Source organism: Bufo bufo, chromosome 3, assembly GCF_905171765.1.
Source record: "Bufo bufo chromosome 3, aBufBuf1.1, whole genome shotgun sequence".
NCBI lineage: Eukaryota > Metazoa > Chordata > Amphibia > Anura > Bufonidae > Bufo > Bufo bufo.
In genome coordinates this window covers 535,240,775-535,257,699 of record NC_053391.1, presented here as the reverse complement: position 1 = coordinate 535,257,699, position 16,925 = coordinate 535,240,775, and positions in this window count along the sequence as shown.

Here is a 16,925-nt window from a genome sequence, read left to right as displayed (position 1 = left end):
ACCCCAGCTGCATGGGTTCACCCCCAGACAAGTCATCCCCAGGAGGCGTGGGAGGAGAGGGAGGCACGGGTGGGACAGCAAACGTAGGCACCAATCTGTTAGAAGACCTCTGCAGGTTCTCCTTAAAGGAAGGTCTCTCCCTGAGTCTGGTGTCAATCAAAATCAGGAAAGAAATAAGAGACTCGAGCTCAACTGGTAGGTCCTTAGCTGCAACCTCATCCTTCAAGGCATCCGAGAGACCATGAGAGAAAGCAGCGACCAGAGCCTCATTATTCCAGCCCACCTCTGCTGCCAGGGTACGAAACTCAATGGCGTATTCAGCTACGGATCGTGAACCCTGTCTGATGGACATAAGGAGCTTCGCAGCAGAGGCAGCACGAGCCGGCACATCGAATACCTTCCGAAGAGAAGCAACAAAACCGGAAAACTCGGCAACCACCGGATTGTTGTTCTCCCATAAAGGGCTGGCCCAGGCCAAGGCCTTGTCCGAGAGCAGCGAGATCAAGAAGCCCACCTTTGATCTCTCAGTAGGAAAGGCATGTGGCAGCAACTCAAAATAAATGCCCACCTGGTTAAGGAAACCTCGGCACTGAGTTGGCTCTCCCCCAAAGCGCTGTGGAAGAGGGGCAGAACCGGTCATACCCCGAAACACCGCAGGCGCAACAACAGGTGTCGGGGTAGACTCTGGCGCAACAACCGGAGCGGCAGTAGGAGCGAGCCCAGGAGCGACAACCGATCCATCGGCAACGGGAGCGAAATGAGCCGTGCGTTCAAGCAGGGTTTGCAACGCCACAGCGAACCGACCCAACAGGTGATCCTGCTGATCAAGTCTGGCAACCAGCGTGGGTAGCGAGGATGGCCCTGTACCGTCAGAATTCATGGCTTGGTCCTAATGTCACGGAACCATGAACCAGACGTACAACAAGAGATAAGTGAAAATAAGAAGGCTTTATTGAAAATAAAGCTGTAAAGCAAAAGTCCAAACGGATGGTGAAACCGAGCAGAGTCTTTGCGAAGCCAGAGGTCAGGAACCAGAAGGGTAGTCAGACGAAGCCAGGATCAGGAACCAGCAGGGTAGTCAGACGAAGCCAGGATCAGGAACCAGCAGGGTAGTCAGACGAAGCCAGGATCAGGAACCAGCAGGGTAGTCAGACGAAGCCAGGATCAGGAACCAGCAGGGTAGTCAGACGAAGCCAGGATCAGGAACCAGAAGCAGCAGCAGTCTAGAAGCATGTGAACACAGGAGGACCAAGCAAGGAACTGAAGCCACAGACCTCCTATATATATGAGCTAGGCATCCAGCTCCTCCCAGGGGAAGGAGGAGCCGCAGGGTGGAAGGCTACAAGAAACCCAGAACCCAAGATGGCCGCCAGCACATGTCAAACGAAGGAGAGCAGCAAGCAGGTAAGACCATGACACAGGACCATAAAACCTCTTAATGCGAAGGGCAAAAACCATCTGACGACTTTGTTGTGCAGCATGTTAAAGTAGTGTAATGGTCGTGTATGAGCTCGAGCCGCTAAAACAGACCCGCTCTTGCGGACCTAGCTATTCATGTATGATATGTTCAGCTGTTTATTTGCATTATTACATGGGCTTTATGGGTCTTCTGGGATGTTACAGTGGTAACCCATTAGTAAGCTATTAGCATGTAGGCAATTGGTATTGCCAATTCCCTACCTATGAGCCTATCATGTTCTTCTGCCCACACGGTGATTGCCATTGTAATAGGACAAGTTTGATGGGATAGGAAGGGGTTAAAGTTGGGTACTGGCCAGTTGTTATGTGCTCCTTTGCATTTATAGTCTTGTCCAACTGGTTACACAGACTCCATACTGGAAGCCCCCACCTAGAATAAATAAAAAGACCTGGGGGGGAATTTATCACGCCCTGCACTCCAGGATTCTGGCTTTAGAAAGTCACAGAATAGGTGCCCAAAATAGTATGCCCACTGCCACTCCATGTAGAGTCTATTCATTGGTGGCACAGTGGCCAACAGTCCCTTGCCTCCTCCTCATGGCACCCGCCGTGTACATTTGTATTAAGGGGTTAATTTTAAGCTCCCCTGTTGTACTGTAGATGTGGGTACCTACATTAAAGGTAAATGTTACCCCCTCCCCCATAAATACAGTCTAGATATCTATATATGTGGTGTGAAGTTCTTTCTCTTATGCGACGACTTGCTGAGCTTCTTCCTATGCAGAAATATAGTTAAAAGCAAGCAGAGTTGCAGTGTAAAGCATGGGGGACAGTGAGCAGTAGAAGATGGATTGTAGTCTCAAAATGACAAAAACTCACTGAAAAAAGTCACCTAAATGGGTGGAAATGCTCCAAACCCAGACACTGTAGCGCGTCTATAACCGGGTGAGCAATTCCTCTGCATGCGGTCCGCAGACAACGGCAATCCCCAGCAAAAAATGCGTACAATAGAGGATGCCGGTGCGGACCGCATGCACCACAAGGACATCTTACACAAAATTATACATTGTGCAGATGAAAAAATATATATACACACAAATCACTGCAGAAAATGCACCAAAAGTATATGCAACTGACAATACTAGCTAGTTCCTCAAGCCGATGTTAAAAGCTGAGAACTTTGCCAATATCTTCCAGTCAGGAACATATCGGAGCCCCTCATGCACCACGTCACGGTGTCTCAGCACGCATGGGGTCTTACCACTAAAACGCCTGAGAAATTGAAACTTTTGAATTGAAAATCTTTGGTAAATTTGGTATTTTTTTATAAATAAAAAAAATAAAAAAATTTAACATTATTTTACCAGTGCCATGAAGTACAATATGTGATGAAAAAACAATCTCAGAATGGCCTGGATAAGTCAAAGCGTTTAAAAGTTATCACCACTTAAAGTGACACTGGTCAGATTTGCAAAAAATGGCCAAGTCCTTAAGGTGAAATAGGGCTGAGTCCCTAAGGGGTTAAAATCAGAGGGGACCCGAACTTCACTTTATTATTTTCCGTTATAACCATGTTATAATAATAAATATCATTCTTAAGATAGAATGCTAAATAAAATGGCCATTGAGGGGTTAAAAATAATAAAAAACTCACCTCATCCACTTGATCGCGCAGCTGGTATCCTCTTCTTTCTTCAGGACCTGCGATGAAGGATCTTCTATCTATATTTAGCAGGACCTGTGATCACGTCACCGCGCTCACCACAGGTCCTTTTGCAGGTCCTGAAGAAAGAAGAGGATACCAGCTGCGCGATCAATTGGATGAGGTGAGTTTTTTTTATTATTTTTAACCCCTCAATGGCCATTTTATTTAGAATTTTATAAATGCTATTATTTTCCGTTATAACCATGTTATAACGGAAAATAATAAAATCATCCGAACACTGAACTCGAACCTGAACTTCAGTGAAAAAGTCTGGGTTTGGGTCTGGGTACAAACCTGAACTTTGCAGTTCGGGTTCGCTCAACCCTATCTGTGACATCACAGGGCTGGCTGGCTGCTGATTGGCTGCATGCATGTCAGTCTGGGTGATCCCGCCTTCCCAGAGTTCCTTTCTCCATGTCCTCACATGTGCAGCTGCCATTTTAGGAAAAAATGCGATTCGTTACCACGAAGTGCAAGGAAATTCGCATTCGGTGCAAATCGAATTTTCCCTGAAATTCGGAACGAATTCCACTTTGTCAGGTTCGATTCACTCATCTCTAATTATAACATTAAAATCACCTGTCTATTAATGTCTATGGCCGCTTTGTGCCACCAGAGCAGTTCTGAAATGTCAGGGTATATGCTGTTTGTACTCCAGAAGACCTATAATGTTGTCCTGTTGTATCTGGCAACAGATCCTTTAATTCCTGTAAATTGTAGGGACTGGCCTCCATGGATTTGACTTGTGTTTCTGGCATAGCGCACACAAACTTGATTGGATTAATATTGCATCATTTTGTCGGAAGAGGCACGTGTGATTACAGAATATCATTACTATGGTTATACTTGGTCTACAAAAATGTTTAGGCAGGTGGTACTTGTCAAAGTATCATCTATATGAATGTCAGGACCTGAGATTTCCCAGCAGAACATTTCCCAGAGCAGTCCCTCAAATTCACGGTCCCCCACAGATCTTTGCTTATACCGTACAGACCTGTGATGTGCCAAGCTGACATGTGGCCACTTCAACCCTTCACTTGCCAAGTTTTAGTGGCTGAAGCAGTTTCATGTAAATAGGGGATGTCTCAGCTCCGGGTAAGCAAATGGCAGGGGACATGGGGCAGCTGCAGGGGATTGAAAGGTTAGTATACGCTGCAGTATTTTCGCTAAATTATATCATAATCAACTAATGATTTGGAAAGTTGTGAAATTTACTTCAGTTATGTTTTAGCTGTTCCTCTTTTGCATTTTTTATTTTTTAAATCAGAATATCATGCTTAGTTGGCATTGACTTCTGAAGACCCTACAGTTTTTGACATAATATAGCCTTTTTCACTTTGAATGTCACATGCAAACAGTATATACTGTGCATTACAGATTACAGTTGTGAGATTAGAGTTTAGCTATTTTACTGAAATGATAAACACTCTTCAATATTATAACAAGGCAGAAACATACTTTTTCTTATATGTTCCTAAAAGAAATAAATGTAATAAAACTGTTCCATCAAGACTTTACAAAATCGCTTAATAAACCAAAGGGGGTCATAACGTTAAACTGTACCTCCTGCAGTAAATGTTTGTTTTATAATACATTTCATATATTGTGGGTTAGCACTCCATTATACTTATGAAGAGCTCTGTGCTATTGAGAATGAATGGACATCAGTAACTTTAGATGAGAAATGATTAATGAGGAAGGGGAAATGGAATCACCACCATCACTACTAGGACTAATATCTCTGTCAATTGACAGAGAGCCTACAAACCTGAATCTCTCATCTTTTTATGACCGTCTTCTCTCACTTTTCCCTAGCAACTAATGGCCACAATACAAACATTAAACTTTCTCATTGCAATTGCTGGTTGAATCTATCCATTGAGAGCTGGAGAATTCCTTTAATATATTTTTTTTTGATGATTTTAATGGCAGCAAATGCTGACAAATTATTATTATATATTTTATTTTACAATAATAATATCAAATGCAATTCACAAAATCCCAAGACCCAAAGAAAAAATGGAAAAGGCTGGGGGACACACATTAAGGAGCATCTCAACATGACAAAATATTTAACCTATCCTTGATATTTTTTCTTGTTTGTAGAGTATTTTTTATATACCATCACAATATTTACCAAATTATGCTAGATATTCAATTTAGGGGAATCTCTCGACATCCAAACTAGTGTGATTGCAAGTCTCAACAAAAATCTCACCTGTCCCAGCTCTACTGGTTAGACTAACAGCATCATAATTCCACACATTATTGACTAGGAAAAAGATGGAGATCAAGAGTTCCTCTAATCAACAATATATAGATTGTTGAGTAGAACAGCTCTTGATGTCAATCCTTTTCCTAGTCAAAATGTATGAGAGAAATAGTATGTACTGAGAAATATAAAACATGCCATGTCTTTACTAAAATTGAACACCAGACATTTTAATGAATTTCTTCAGGTTGTAGTTAATCCAAAGACGTGTAAAACATAGTGGAGCATAGTTAATTAATACGGTTGAAAAAAGACATAAGTCCATCAAGTTCAACTAAATTATAGGTGGGGACGTGAATCGCAGAAGGAAGTGAGACTCAGATTTCTACACATTTTCATAAGCATTAATGTCATTTACTTTCAAGAATTCAGCTAAACCCTTTTTAAAACTGTCCACTGTTCCTGCTGTGACCACGTCCTGATGACTTCTATTCCACAGATTCACAGTTCTTACAGTAAAGAAGCTTCTGGAGACTGAACTTTTTCTTCTCCAGTCGGAGGCAGTACCCCCTTATATGGAACAGTTTTTCACCATATTTTTAGTATGGCCCATTTATATATTTGTATAGGTTAATCATGGATCCCTTAATTCTCAACATTCCTTTTAATGATACCCAACTTTAACACCGCTGTCTTACTGTCTCGAGCAGGCGCGGACGTCGCTATATTTTCCCTGTGTGAATTGGAACTAGCTCTCAGTAAACTTCCTTTCAGCCCTGTGAGAGTTAATCAGGAGTGCTCACAGCCCAGCTGATGATTAAAGAGCTGATCAACATTCCTATTTAGCTAGGCTTTGCATTCCCTTCCTGGCCTGAGCTTTGAGGTTGTCTAGTGTCTTGTAACCAGCGAAGGTGAGTTCTCTTGTCTCACTACCCTTGAACTGTTACTTGCCTGACTATCAATTCTGCTCCTTGCCACCTGCCCCAAACTTGGAATAGCTATCTAGATTACTCATGTATTCACCCTGCCTATGCCTTGAAAATGTTATCTGGAATATGCACATACTCACCTTGCACAGACAGTGCACTGTATTCAGGCTACGTCTTTGCCTGATTCCTTGGTGCTTCACATCGGTGTCTCTGATCCCAGTAAGTCAGCAGTGAACCACACAAGGACTACTCCAGGAGGTAGCAGCCTGGTCAGTTCTCTCCAGTGAAGGCCAGATCCCTCTACAGGTGTTAAAAGGTGAAAACCAGGGAACAACCAGGACAAAGCCCTTAGTTTTAGCCCAAAGTCAAACTGGTTGGTTGGCTCAATGAGTCCACACCAACTGTCCATTACACACATTAGTCGGCCGGACCCTATAATCACCAAAGTTGTCCAGATTCCAGTAGTGTAAATACATTATTACAAGTGGATTGTCTCACCAACCATCAAAACCGGGTAATATTACCAGTTCAAAAAACAACTGTAATTGCAAACCCAAAACCCTTAAAATAGTTCAGGGATAATCCTCCCTATCAAGAGCCCTACATATATATAATGTCTTCATTTTAACCCATTTTCATCCATAAATTACATCATTGATGTTCTTCTCAATCAGTTTAAAAGATTATTGTCAATCTGTATGGGACTCACTCTCAACACATAAAGAAACTAAGGCAGAAGTACCATTTTAATAGGGGAAATTCTGTCTGCTTTGGACAAGGGTAGTTTAAGCCTTATCATAATCTTAGCCCTAATTTTAGCTATTAGAGGCATCATATTTATATTTCACCAAATCTCTATACATTGCCACAATTAACCATATTAATTCCAGCTAATTGAAGAAGAGTAGTCTTGGAACAGTTCATTTCTAATCTCGAAACATGAAGAAACTCTTCTACTACTTGCATAATCCTCAGCAATGTATTTTTGGTATCACTAATACAGAACAAGATATTTTTCACTTGATTCCTGCATAGCCTTTCTATTCTACTCTTTCTTAGTTCGTACATCTCTCCAGAGTTCTACTGCTCTCATGCCAAAAGTTTTCCAAAGCTGAGAAACATTCATGGAATTATGGACTACAGGATGAATCTGAACCATCTGTGAATTCATTACACAATAAAAATCTCCCATAAAAAGGGACAATTTTTTTTATTTTTGTTCAATAAAAAGCAGTAACTGACCTAATATGCTTAAAGGGAATGTGTCAATGTGGACACAATATTGGGAGTAGCAGCAGGGTGACAGTTGCCTGTATAAATTTGGGGCCTGATCTGGAGTCTGTAGAAATTTGGGCCTGATATGCAAAATTTGTAACTGTCCTCCATCTACAATATGCAGTATAGTAATACTGGTGTCTTCTTATGTGGCAGAGGAGGCTGCACACCCCTGACCAAAGACATCTGCCCATTATAGTCTGGACCAAATGAAGAAGAAAAGGGAAGTGAAGAACTAAAATCTGTGGAGACGTCACCTGTAAGTTTCTGGATCTGTCCTTGACTGCTTCTTTTCAAATGTTTTTTAATATGTTTATTAGGAAGTAAGGTCACTTAAATTGATTTAAAGTGTGCTGGAAAGTCCCAATAATGTGTTTCGAGGCACTACCTCTTCTACAGATAGAGGACTAATTAGTCCTTTATCTGAAGAAGGGGCAGTGCCCTGAAATGCATTATTGGGACTTTATATAGTTTATATGCTTTTATGTTCACCCAGAAGGCAGGAACACACAGACAGTGCACCGTAACTGAAACCCAGACCACTTTCTCTACCTTCTTGCAGTGCCAACCCTAAGCGGCAAGTCCAAAACATTTCCTACTCTGCTAAGTGCATGACTGACACACAAACAGAAAAGAAACTACACAAAGACAAAGTCGTACAGGAATGGGTCAGAACCGGGTAGAAAACACAGTACCTAATCAGATGACAGAGGGTAGTCAGATTTGCCAAGCCGAAGTCAGAAGCAGATGGGAAACACAGCAGAGAGTGGTCAAAGGCAAGCCAAGGTCAATATAATAAGCAATCCAAACGTACACAGAACAGAACCTGTATTGCCAGCATAAGATTTAAATAGGACGCTGAGACCCCGAATCAGGACCTGATAAGTCCATGTACTCGGCGCCCCAATGAACCAACATACAAGTTGCACCAGAATAGGTTAACAGAGCTGTCACTCAGTCTAAAGCAAAAGTAGACGCACTCAAACCAAATAACATAGTAACCCCCCTCAGCATGCGTCAGCTGCTGGGAGGAACAGAGCAAGTGCTCTGTTGCTATGGACACTTCAAATCAGGGGGCATGCCCAGGCAACGTGCCCTGGCAGCGTATCTCACCCAGCGTCGCCACGCTGCAGCCCCAGACTGCACCCCTGGAGCCCAGAAAGGTAAGTTGGTGACATCTGCCTATGTATTTTTAATTTAAATAAAATTACCATGGCTTTTGGAGGAAGCGCTAGTAATCAGTCTTATTTTTCTGAAATCCTATTCTAATCCCTTGCTTAGGCATTCAGTTTACATCCGCCACACAGAAATAAGCATCATTTTCCCACCATATTATCCTCAATACAGGGAGAAATTGACTAACTCGCCCAAGTTGCACTGAGCTGGAAGGGCAGAATTATGCTCTATAAAATGTTTATTCTTCCTCACATCTTACATTTTGCATACTGTACCCATAACCATCTTCACATATTTTCACATTTAGATGAATGTGTTACCTTGATACCTAAAAACATATGTGGAGATGACATATAAACTAGCACTTCATAAAATCTCAAGTGTTACATTAAAGATAATGATCTTTATTGAAAAATACAGACAAGATCAATAAAATACTTAACCCTTAGTGATGAGCCTGTTTTGGGCCTTAATGACCAAGTGATTTTTTATTTTTTTATAAAGAATAAAAGGAATCAGTATCTTCTCTTTTTCTCTTTTCCGCAAGTTTACTCCAGTTCACATATAAAACAAGGCAATGTTTCGGCTTATATCAAGCCTTTCTCAAGCCATATTGTATGTCACATATTTTCAGATTTAAAGACATGCAAAAAAGGGGGTGTATCAAATCCTCCACCAATCAACAATCTGTGTATAATTATTATCTCAATACCAATCACAGACATTCGCATAATGTGGATTAAAATATCCTCCATACAAAAGAAAACATCTTACATGATGTTTACTAAAATATTCATGGACCAGTGAACTGCAAGATGGCTGCAACAGCGTGCCTCTCCAGTGTCTCGGCTGTATAACTGTGCACAGGGGCGGACTGGTAACTTAAAGTGGCCCTAGAAAAAATACTAAAAGTGGCCCTGTTTTATAGTTGGATCCAAACTAATGGAAGGCAGGGCCAGCAATACAATATTGTGGAACATTATACCATCCCAAAAGAGCTAAATACCACAATCCATCACAAAATACATCCCCAAAAACTTCCATTGGCCAGCAGTGAGGAGGGCTCAGGTGGCCCCCTGGGCATCGGCCCACCGGGAAATTTTCCTGTAAGGTCTATTACCAATCCGTCCCTGACTGCGCATGTCTCCACATTACGCACATTCCGTCCTCCCGTTCAGACTGCACATGTCATGTAACGTGATCTTCACAAAACTTTATACATATGGACAATCCTCTTAAACTGGCTTTCACATCATCTCCCTCACTTCTCCTTGTGTGAGCATGCACCAGCTAATGCCCAATGAGCAGCAGGCGTCATGTTCCACTGACAACCTATCACTCACAGAGCGGCAGGATGTGCTCACCAAATTTGGACCCATACACTTGCAGACCCTCCAACTGTGCCATAAAAATATTGGCATAAGTCGTGGCCATGTTCCACCCCATCACCGTTCCCTGTCTCAGCCAATAGAGGTCGTCCCCAAAGAGGAAATAATTCCTCCCAAGGACAACCTCCAAAAGTCTGAGTGCATGGCTGATCCTCGGAGGTTCCATTTAAAGAATTTCAAGCTCTTATGTAGATATTTTGGGCCATCACAAATCAAATATTTATAGACCATTAATATCAAAATCTTTTCAATCCCTTTAAGAGAGCTGTGCATAAACAAATGCACAGTAACCTTAATGAACTGATGCAACTTTGCAAAGAAGAGTGGGCCAAAATTCCTCCAGAACATTGCAACGCCTCATGTGTGGTAACGTTTTATAAACAGATATAGTATAGTAGTAAGTTGCGCTTACCGAAAGTTGTTGCGATGAAGTCGCAACAACTGAGATCTCCTTGCTGGTGATAAGTCCCGACCAGCAACCGCGAGAGGGCCTGGCTGCAGCCTTAATTCCCGGCTGCACTTTTCTGGATTCAGTGCAGTGATAAAGTAGAGGCACGATAAAAAGTGCTGGAACCACTTGTTCGAAGCTGTCAGGCGCGATTTCACAGGCAGGGAATGTGCATTCACACATATTTATTGAGGTCTACTCATTTCAAGGGCATGTGGCCCCCTTCATCAGGATAATTTTTACATATAATACATTGTAAAATTACACTTGTATTTAATCCCAGTTTGGGCACGCTATTGCAGGGGGAGGAGGCGTAATTGTGGGTGGACTTACCCTGTTTGATGTGCAGGGATGAGATCTCCCCTGATGCGCATCCCAGGCAGATGCTGGATGTGCTTGGGGATACTTTGCTGGCAGTGGGTGTAGGACACACCCGCTGGCGTCAGCTGATGATGCGCTGATGCTCCAACGGGTTCCCGCAGCGCTCGGGCTCGGCTGGGTGAAAAAAAACTGTGCAGGTTTTATTGTCTATGTATTGTGACAGCACCCAGACTGTTAGATAAACAGCGCAAGCAGCCTGGGGCCGATACGCATACTGGGCTGGCATTCAATACCTGTCTGGGGGCAATTAAAAAGTATATCTGGCAATAAAAAGGGAATATAGGGAAAAAACAACAGATGTATCTAATCCACTCTCTAAGTAGTGGAAATGATATAAAGTAACACTTGCTTAAAAGACACAGTATGTAGAGCGCAAAAAAGGCTCTAAAATTTTGCGGATGGGGGGGATATAAATACATATATATATAGCAAATGTTCAGCAAATGTGAACGGCACAACACTGTTCTTTGGTGGCGGGTGCCTGCGGCTGATGAAGCAATCCAGGCTTCAAAAAACTATATAAATCCAGGAAATCCACGGCACTTCCTTCAGTAAAAAAGTATTTACCTTTTTCAAGCAGTGATGTGAAAGGGGTGTGCACATAACATATTTATAGCGTGTTTCATATCAATCAATCAGTAACATAATTACGTGCAATAAATCAAAATACATGTCATAATTCAAAAATGCATAATTAAAAAGCCAATACAATTCATAATACACATATAAGTGACTTGGATCTGTATATCCAAAAGCCTGGGTTAGTTAAAGTGACCGTGAATCATATTTCATATAATTCCAACATTAATTCCAACAATCCAACAATCAGGTGATGTGCATGATTAACTTGATTAAAAACAATAACTGGGCGTTCGTGACCTGATCGGGATGCAATCGGCACACGAGGGTCTGGCATGGTGCAAGCACAACTGCGCCTGCACGGCTTCTCCAAGTAACGACAATCTTCCGGAACCTGCGAATCAGCTGACCGGAAGTTAGGAAATCCGGTGATCGGGATCTCAAAGTCACGTGAGGCATATTGGTACACGTTACTACGCCAACCATCACATGACCAAGGTCCTGCATTCTAAAGATCAAAAATTATCTATCTGGCTCTTTCCCTCTGGTAGTTACGTTCTTCCCAAAGTGTAAACGTCACCTCGGGTTCTGGATCATAGAGACATCATCTCTTTTGGAATTATCATTATTAAACAGCCATCAGGTGCAGATATAGTTACACTACCTACAGGGTCATTAACATCTGTAGAGATTTCTCAATCCCATCAGCTGTCTCCGAGGGCAGCAAAGGCGACACTGCACTTGTCCCCAAATGCAGCGTCTAGTCCTGCTCACCCCTCCCCCAATACAGTAGAACAAGAGTATCTAAGCGAGGACATACCACCACATCCAGCAAGTCAGGCTACATAAATGCTAGGTGGTCCCATCACACACTATCATCATGGGTCTTCATGGACGCGCACCAGGCTCCCATAATACGGGGCTCTAGCATCTCTCATCCACATCCCCTTTGTTAATCTAATGATTATCTGCAGCTGATCCCTGTCAAAAAGGTACAACGAGTACACAAGACTAAATTCCAGAAACCCAGATGACACAAACAAACAGAAGAAAGCAGCGGCCTCATATTGATCATCAGTTCCCATCACCAAATCCCATCTTGTATAAATTCAATGGTTGTCCAGCATCATCATGTGTGGCGAGGATCCCAATACCTTCTATGTCAACCGAACGCTCAGCTTCACAAAATCTGCAAGTAAAAATAATCGTAATCAGGGAAGAGCATTAGAAACAAAGTCTTCTTTCCAAGCACCCCTCATACAACTAGCAGGTAGACTAAACAGGACCCGGGATCACATCCAGACAGGACGCCATCTAAGTACATATCCAAGGTCTGAACTCAACATTTAATCCCATTGGTTTTAAAGTATTCCATTTCATGATCCAAAAGATCTCTTTTCTTTAAAGATAATACTCTATTCCCACCTCTCTGTGACAATGGGACATGGTCCACGAACATCCATCTAATATCTCGTTCACCATGTCCCACTTCCGTACAGTGTTTTGACACTGGTAAATCCATCCGCTTTTTGCGGATGGTGTAGCAATGGTAATTGAAACGTGTCTTGAAATCAGGTGTAGTTTATCCTACATACAATAATGAGCAAGAGCACTACAACATGTATATCACAAATGACGAATCACATGTCAAATATTGATTAATTTTGTATGTAACCTTAGTTTTTGGATGTATCAAACTTCCTCCCTTCTGTATCTGTTTACAATTAATGCAATTCAAGCATGAGAAACATCCCTTCCTAGCAGTTTTTAAAAAGGTTAGTCCCACTTTTTTAATTGGGCCACATCAGCATGGACCGATTCGTCCTTTAAGTTCCTGGGTCGCCTATAAGACATCAAGGGTGCATTCCTAAATTCATCAACCTCACTGAGATCATGTTTTAAAATGGGCCAGTGCTTGTTGATGATATTTCGGACATAACTGTCTTCTGGATACGTGGTCACCAAAGGAATTCTATTGGTTTTCTGAACCTTATTTCTACTGGTGGTGAGTAGTTGCTCTCTATTCACTTCCTCCACCTTTTTAATCTGTGTGTCAAGGCTCCTCACTGGATATCCACGTTTTGCCAGAGAGAGGAAAGATGCATCTGCACCATTCTCTTTTTTAGAGGCTCCTCCTACCCCGGATACAAGAAGCGAACTAGGAGAGGTTGGCGAAGGAGATACAGATAACGGAAGAACCAGAAGCAAGAAGCAAATCAAAAAGAAAAATGTGAACAACAAACAGTGGTAAATATTTCCTCACACATTTTAACAAATGAGCAATTGCATATTCTATCAAAAGGCCTTAGCTTCTGTCCCAGTCAAAAGACGGACTGGATGCAGTTAGAGACTGACTTTCACCAGTTCTTCATGAGACTGAAGCTAAAAACATGGTTTACCACACATAACAGAAAGGCTGATAGTATCACAAGGACTGAGTTACAATTGTCTGATTTCAACCTATTTATCAAAAGTGATTTCTCTTCTCCCAACTGGGGCTATTGATGTGTTTGTTAAATCAGTTATGCAGGATATTGAGAAATTAAAACAATCGGATACAGGGCATTTACATCACCCCAATGTGACTGCTACAGAAAGAGAAGCGGTGGCTGCTCTGGCCCGTGACCACGACCTCACCATCAAGTCGGCTGACAAGGGTGGTGCTGTCATGGTCATGGACACAGAGAAGTACATTGAAGAGGCTATGAGACAGTTAAATGATCCGTGTGTGTACAAAAGGCTGTCTCATGACCCTAAATGGGACATTGAGAGACGTATTAAGAATATACTGGAGTTGGGCCTACAAGGTGGCCTAATAGATGAGAGACTTTTTTGACTGTACCACATCCAAGGACACCAATTCTATATCTGTTGCCAAAAAGGATATTTTTAATCTCAGCCAGGGACTCCCTGTTCAGTAATATCTCTATTTTTTTGGACAAAGTAATGCGTGTGTATGCAATCTTTGCCAAGTCATACATTAGAGACACCTCAGATTTTCTGCTGAAGATCAGGGAGGTGACAAATCCAGAGGGCGCAAGATTGGTGTCCTTGGATGTGGTCAGTCTATATACAAGCATCAGACATGAACTGGGCCTGAGGGCTGTTGGTGATGCACTAAAGTGTTCTAAATATACACCAGAGTGTCAGGATTTTCTCCTGGGATTACTCCATGCCGTACTAACCAATAATTATTTTCTTTTTGGGGATGATTTTGTTATGCAAATGAGGGGTATGGCGATGGGGTCAAATGTGGCGCCGACCTACGCCAATGTCACCGTGGCCTTCCTTGAGGAGTCATACATCTTTGTGTCCCACCACTTCAGTCGAGTGCTGGGGTGGTGGAGATACATAGACGATGTCTTCCTCATATGGACGGGCACGGGGAAAGAGTTGGCAGATTTTTTCACATATTTAAACTCCATGGATGAGGATATAAAGTTCACCATGACACAATCAGATGAGAGGATGGTGTTCTTGGACACCTTGATCACTATCCACAACAATGAGGTTGAGAGTGGGATACACATCAAGCCCACCGACAGGAACACGTTGCTTCATTACACGAGTGCACATCCGAGATCCATGGTTAAATCTCTGCCCACGAGTCAATTCTTAAGAGCTAAAAGAATAGTGAGTAATCCAACACAGCTAGAACAAACCTTGACTAATATGAAGAATGCGTTCAGTTCAAAAACGTGGATATCCAGTGAGGAGCCTTGACACACAGATTAAAAAGGTGGAGGAAGTGAATAGAGAGCAACTACTCACCACCAGTAGAAATAAGGTTCAGAAAACCAATAGAATTCCTTTGGTGACCACGTATACAGAAGACAGTTATCATGTCCGAAATATCATCAACAAGCACTGGCCCATTTTAAAACATGGTCTCACTGAGGTTGATGAATTTAGGAATGCACCCTTGATGTCTTATAGTCGACCCAGGAACTTAAAGGACGAATTGGTCCATGCTGATGTGGCCCAATTAAAAAAGTGGAACAAACATTCTTAATAACCCCTAGGAAGGGATGTTTCCCATGCTTGAATTGCATTAATTGTAAACAGATACAGAAGGGAGGAAGTTTGATACATCCAAAAACTAAGGTGACATACAAAATTAATCATTATTTGACATGTGATTCGTCATTTGTGATATACGTGTTGTGGTGCCCTTGCTCATTATTGTATGTAGGATAAACTACACCTGATTTCAAGACACGTTTCAATTACCATCGCTACACCATCCGCAAAAAGCAGATGGATTTACCAGTGTCAAAACACTGTATGGAAGTGGGACATGGTGAACGAGATATTAGATGGATGCTCGTGGACCATGTCCCATTGTCACGGAGAGGTGGGAATAGAGTATTATCTTTAAAGAAAAGAGAGATCTTTTGGATCATGAAATGGAATACTTTAAAACCAATGGGATTAAATGTTGAGTTCAGACCTTGGATATGTACTTAGATGGCGTCCTGTCTGGATGTGGTCCCGGGTCCTGTTTAGTCTACCTGCTAGTTGTATGATGGGTGCTTGGAAAGAAGACTTTGTTTCTAATGCTCTTCCCTGATTATGATTATTTTTACTTGCAGATTTTGTGAAGCTGAGCGTTTGGTTGACATAGAAGGTATTGGGATCCTCGCCACACATGATGATCCTGGACAACCATTGAATTTATACAAGATGGGATTTGGTGATGGGAACTGATGATCAATATGAGACTGCTGTTTTCTTCTGTTTGTTTGTGTCATCTGGGTTTCTGGAATTTAGTCTTGTGTACTCGTTGTACCTTTTTGACAGGGATGAGCTGCAGATAATCATTAGATTAACAAAGGGGATGTGGATGAGAGATGCTAGAGCCCCGTATTATGGGAGCCTGGTGCGCGTCCATGAAGACCCATGATGATAGTGTGTGATGGGACCACCTAGCATTCATGTAGCCTGACTTGCTGGATGTGGTGGTATGTCCTCGCTTAGATACTCTTGTTCTACTGTATTGGGGGAGGGGTGAGCAGGGCTAGACGCTGCATTTGGGGACAAGTGCAGTGTCGCCTTTGCTGCCCTCGGAGACAGCTGATGGGATTGAGAAATCTCTACAGATGTTGATGACCCTGTAGGTAGTGTAACTATATCTGCACCTGATGGCTGTTTAATAATGATAATTCCAAAAGAGATGGTGTCTCTATGATTCGGAACCGAGGGGACGTTTACACTTTGGGAAGAACGTAACTACCAGAGGGAAAGAGCCAGATAGATAATTTTTACAATGATCTTTACAATGCAGGACCTTGGTCATGTGATGGTTGGCGTAGTAACGTGTACCAATATGCCTCACGTGACTTTGAGATCCCGATCACCTGATTTCCTAACTTCCGGTCAGCTGATTCGCAGGTTCCGGAAGATTGCCGTTACT